This window comes from Bufo gargarizans, chromosome 5, assembly GCF_014858855.1.
Source record: "Bufo gargarizans isolate SCDJY-AF-19 chromosome 5, ASM1485885v1, whole genome shotgun sequence".
Lineage (NCBI taxonomy): Eukaryota > Metazoa > Chordata > Amphibia > Anura > Bufonidae > Bufo > Bufo gargarizans.
Genome location: NC_058084.1, coordinates 249,547,066 through 249,553,068, shown reverse-complemented (window position 1 = coordinate 249,553,068; position 6,003 = coordinate 249,547,066). Strand labels below are relative to the sequence as shown.

The following is a 6,003-nucleotide window of genomic DNA, read 5'->3' as shown; positions in this document are numbered from 1 at the left end:
AAGAATATATAGCAATATAGCGAATATTCGAAAAAAAAAAAAAAGAATATAGAGCAATTTAGCTAATAAAGTGCTATAATCTTCTTTGTCTAATAGTTGTAATTTTTTTCTCATCTGAAGTTCAGATTGGAAAAAAATTACAACTATAAAAAAAGATTATAGCACTATACTAGCTAAATTGTATGAATATTTAAAAAAACAAAGTTATAGCAATATAGCGAATATTCGAAAAAAATCGAGTATAGAGCAATATAGTGATATAATCTTCTTTGTCTAATAGTTGTAAGTTGAAAAATTCGCAATAAAAATTACGAAAATTCGAATTTTGAAAATTTGCATATTACACAATCATTACCTTGCTGATTTTTTGAGTAAAAAAATGGTATAATATAGCGAATATTCGAATTTGCGAATATTCAATGAATATTCTACAAAATATTCACGAAATATCGCAAATTCGAATATGACCCCTGCCGCTCATCACTAATCTCTACTTGCTACCCCTTGTTTGAGTCCATCTGTTCCTTTTCCAACTAACCATTGAGATAGATCCCTCTTGCCACATATTAATTACTATATGTTATTGTGGGTTGTACCTCTAATACAATGCTATTGTCCTTTTTATTGGTTTTGCTTACCTGTACTGCCTTCCATTCATTGTATTGGAACATTTAATGATCATTGTCCAAAATTGGTCTTGTATACCATGTTTGTATCATCTTTACATGTTATAAAATTAATAAACAGATTTTAAATGTGAAAAAGTGTGCAACTTTTTCTAATGATTCCATTGAAAATATATCTTGAGAATTATTTTTGGTATGAAGGTTTCTTGCTAAATAGATAATTAATTGTTAGGTCATTGGATCTGGACTCAAACCCTTGTGTTTATTTGAATCTTGCATCCACTAGTAAAACTGAAGAAAGAATATGGATCATTTCAAGAATTTTCATGTCATCCTTCTGCAGGCGCCATGCTAATCTTTACTGAACATTCCAAGTTAGCATATATTCTAATAAGGGGAGAGCTACAAAGAAATGTAGAACAGAAAATAATGTCTCTATTAGTTAGAAATTAATTAAGAATGAGTGAATTGATTCATACAAATAGTTCTGAACAAATTTACACTTGAAAAGATCTACTTGGAAAAATGGCAAAATATCCCCAAATCCAGGTGCACAAACCTTATGGCATCATATCCAAGAAGACTGGATTCACTGCCAAAGGTGTTTCAAGTAAGTACTGAATAAAGGGTCTGAATACTTATGTCAATGCAAGATTTTAGTAATTCATTTTCAATAAGATTAGAACATTCTGTTTTCACCTCGTCACTATTAAGTCTTCAAAGCAGAATGATGGGTAAAAATTTGAACTTTTTTTATTTTATCATGAGGTTGCAACATAATATAATGAGAAAAAGTGAAAGGATCTGAAAACTTTCAAAATGCACTGTATATTTTCCATTTTGTGTAATCCAAAGATAACTTTAGATTGCATCTATTCAGTCCATATTTAGTAATTATTAATGTTTCTCTTGATCTAGCACATTATATATCCATATTGAACAGGGTTAGAAAAATATTACAGCTTTTTGATAGAAACAGCTCTACTCCTGTCCACAGTAGATGTTCAGTATTGTAGCTTAGCTTAAAGAGAACCTGTCACCAGTGGTGTGCTGCTGGGGGGGCGGGGGGGGGGGGGGGTGCACACCGGGTGCTCTCTGTCCGAGGGATGCCAGAAGCAATGAGTGATTCCACCAATACAGATGGAAGTGCTCTCATTGATGGAGCGCTGCGAGCTGCAGTCCTGTCACTCACAGTTCAGCTCCTGCACTCCTCCCCTCCTCCCCTCCTTCAGGCCAGCCACACACAGAAATGTGGAACAGGGAGACTTCTCCTTCTGCTTCCTGCTCCACCATTGAGCCTGCAGGCACAGATCGCGCTGTTGTCCTATGTGGGAGGAGCCTGAAGACCGGGAATCTGCCTGTGCTCCTCCCACACAGTGCTGCATCTGTGATCTGTGTCTGCAGGAGAGAGAGAAGACTGTGAGCTTCAGGAACAGGACAAGGTGAGTAGTTACTGTGTTTTTTTTTACACAGAGAGGACATTACTACTACAAAGGGGGCACAGAGAGCATTACTAAAAGGGGGCACAGAGGGCATTACTACTACAAAGGGGCACAGAGGAGAGGGCATTATTACTACAATGGGGGCACAGTGGGCACCATTACCATTAGAGAGGCAAAGAGGCCATTAGTACTATAAAGGGGGCACAGAGAGATTTTCTAGTATAAAAGGGGGCACAGAGGGCATTACTACTATAAAGAGGCACAGAGGGCATTGCTACTATAAAGGGTGCACAGAGGGCATTGCTACTATAAAGGGGGCACAGAGAGTATTACTACTATAAAAGTGCCAAGATAGCATTACTACTATAACGGCGGCACAGAGGGCATTACTACTATAACGGGACACAGAGGGCATTATTACTATAAAGGGGTCACAGAGGACTTTCTACTTTGAAGGGTGCACAGTGGGCATTAATACTATGAAGGGGCACAGTAGGCATTATTACTATGAAGGGGGCACAATGGGCATTACTACTGTGAAGGGTTATAACTATTATGGAGCACAGAGTGAGTATTACTACTATAAAGGGGGCATAATGGGCATTATTACTAATGTGAAGAGGGCACAGAGAGGGCATAACTATTATGGGGGCACAGAGTGGGCATAACTACTGTGAGGGGGCACAAAGAGGGTATTACCACTGTGAAGGGGGCCCAGATAGGGCATTACTACTGTGAAAGCAGCACAAAGAAGGGATAAGTACTTTAAGGGGAGCACAATGTGGATTTTTATTAGGGGGCACATATCTGGGCATAACTATTTTGAAGGTTGTACAATGAGGGCAATGTTTTTGTGTGGTGGCACAATTTTTTAAAGTATTGGGGGGGTGCCAGAGAATGACCCACCCCAGGTGCCAAACACACTAGACATGCCACTGCCTGTCGCCATGAAATGTAGTGCAATCTGCAAGCATCATGTTACAGAGCAGCAGCTGAGCGGATTGATATATACATTAGCTTTTTTTTGGTAAAAGATTCAGTAAAACTGTCAATTGCTACATTTAAATGTCTGCTAGCAGCACAAGCCTTCTACACGTGGTACGGTGTAGATGAGTGAGATGCTGCTTGCTGTCTCCACCCTTAACCTCCTCAGGACAATGGTTGACAGGTTAATTTTCCGTTGTTTATAAGAAAGAAACCTATCACTCATTGTGCAGAGGCCAGAAGGGTGGGGACAGTGTACATCATTAAACTTATCCCTCTTGCAACACTGGCTTGCTCTGGGTGCTTCTGCAGGTCAGTATTCTAAGGCCCCTTTCACACGGGCGAGATTTCCGCACGGATGCGATGCATGAGTTGAACGCATTGCACCCGCACTGAATCCGACCCATTCATTTCTATGGGGCTGTTCACATGAGCTGTGATCTTCACGCATCACTTATGCGTTGCGTGAAAATCGCAGCATGCTCTATTTTGTGAGTTTTTCACGTAACGCAGGCCCCATAGAAATGAATGGGGTTGCGTGAAAATCGCAAGCATCCACAAGCAAGTGCGGATGCGGTGCGATTTTCACGCACGGTTGCTAGGAGACGATCGGCATGGCGACCCGATCATTATTATTTTCCCTTATAACATGGTTATAAGGGAAAATAATAGCATTCTGAATACAGAATGCATAGTAAAATAGCGCTAGAGGGGTTAAAAATAAATAAATAATAATTTAACTCACCTTAGTCCACTTGATCGCGAAGCCGGCATCTCCTTCTGTCTTCATCTTAGCTGTGTGGAGGAACAGGACCTGTGGTGACGTCACTCCGGTCATCACATGATCCATCACCATGGTAAAGATCATGTGATGGACCATGTGATGGCCGGAGTGATGTCACCACAGGTCCTGTTCCTCCACACAGCTAAGATGAAGACAGAAGGAGATGCCGGCTTTGCGATCAAGTGGACTAAGGTGAGTTAAACTTTTTATTTTTTTAACCCCTCCAGCACTATTTTACTATGCATTCTGTATTCAGAATGCTATTATAATACAATCTACAGAACACCGATCCCAAGCCCGAACTTCTGTGAAGAAGTTCAGGTTTGGGTACCAAACATGCACAATTTTTCTCACGCAAGTGCAAAACGCATTACAATGTTTTACACTCACGCGGAAAAATCGTGCGTGTTCCCGCAACGCACCCGCACATTTTCCTGCAACGTCCATGTGAAAGAGGCCTAACAGTACTGCCATCTCCCCAAAATCAGTGGGTCTGTCACTACACTATACTGCCCTCAGTGAGGGCACCATTGTGCAGCAGCCAGGTTCTATTTACATTCAGAAAAAAGGAGAAATTTAAACAGTGTTGACTGGGGTTCCTTGCACACACCAGAGAAAATTATTCTCGGTGTCCAACCCCCGTATCATCAATAAAAATTGACCCTAGTGATAAATTATTGGCAACAAAGCCAGCTCCAAGTGTGTTTTTCACCTGTACCATTAAATTCCACTATATCAGAGCCTGAGCCCACAAGGAGGATCATCTGGTACTCTGCTGGGCCAGTCCCACACTGGATTTAAATGCATAAATTACGAGTATTACTGGTGAGAAAACTGGTTTGTTTCTGGAAGATGGCAGATATATTTTTCTAATCCTGGGCATCCCTTTTCAAGATTTCCACTAAAATGATAGATATGTAAATTAGTACTTAAAACTAGTTAGTTTGATAAGTATTTTTTTTTTTTTTTATACAAAGGTATTGGTAATTTTTTGAAAGCGGCTGGACAGCCATTACACAAAAGTGACAACAGGAAGTTATCAATTATTAAATATACACCTACAAAAGCAGCACTAACAACCAAGTGTATATATAAAATATATGGGGTCATTTATTAAACTGGTGTGAAGTAGAACTGGCTTAGGCATCTGTTCAGATAGTACAACCGTCTGCATCCATTCAGAACAGATCCGTTTGTATTATCTTTAACATAGCCAAAACGGATCCATCTTGAACACAAATTGAAAATCAATGGAGGACGGATTTGTTTTCTATTGGGCCATATTGTGTCAGTGATAACAGATCCATCCCTATTGACTTACATTGTGTGTAGGCAACGTTTTGGTGTCCGATTCCAAAGTGGAATGGAGGAAGAACGGAGCCAAACTGAGCCAAACTGATGCTTTCTGAGCGGATTTATCCATTCAGAAGGGCAAAACTGATCCGTTTTGGACCGCTTGTGAGAGCCCTGAATGGATCGCACAAATGGAAACCAAAACACCAGTGTGACAGTAGCCTTAGTTGCTTATAACAACCAACCAGATTCCACCTTTCATTTTCCAAAGGACCTGTAAAAAAATCAAAGGTGAAAATCTGATTAGTTGTTATGGGCAACTAAGCCAGTTCTACTTTACACCAGTTTGATAAATGACCTCAATAGTCTTTATTAAATATATACTAATAAAAACACATGATAAGATAAAATGGGGGAAATATTCCACAAAGAATGGCTAGAGCTGCGGTAAGTATTGAAATGGATCAGTCATAACAAAGCTATGTATAATGGTTAGCACAGAATGAGATGTTATATGAAGATATGGACAGAATTGGGGCAGTGAAAAATGCTAACTTTACTGATGTTTGTGAGTGTTGGGTGCTAGTGTTCGTTGTCACTTATTAGACGCCATGATTTGGACCCTGGTAAACACCTGGTACATTAAATCAATAAACAGTGAAAAATGGTGATTAGACTGGGGAGTGATCATCTCACTCCTTTCCTGGATAACAAAGACCCCAATATGTCATAATCAAAGAACAAATATTCTCTCTGATTGCTGGAGTAGAGGGGGACTGATAACATGAACAGTCATGGAAAGAAGATATTTATTTTTCTCCTCACTGCAAAATTTGGGACTGACCCCTACTGACCCCCTCTACTTATATATTTT

At 39.8% G+C, this 6,003-nt stretch overlaps 1 non-coding gene across 1 annotated transcript; it reads right to left on the bottom strand.

Annotated features, from left to right (window-relative positions):
- Positions 1-924: 924 nt before the first annotated feature.
- LOC122939745 lies at positions 925-1,029 on the bottom strand. The gene has a single exon (XR_006390166.1). It is a non-coding gene; the product is annotated as a U6 spliceosomal RNA (small nuclear RNA).
- Between the last annotated feature and the right edge of the window lie 4,974 nt (positions 1,030-6,003).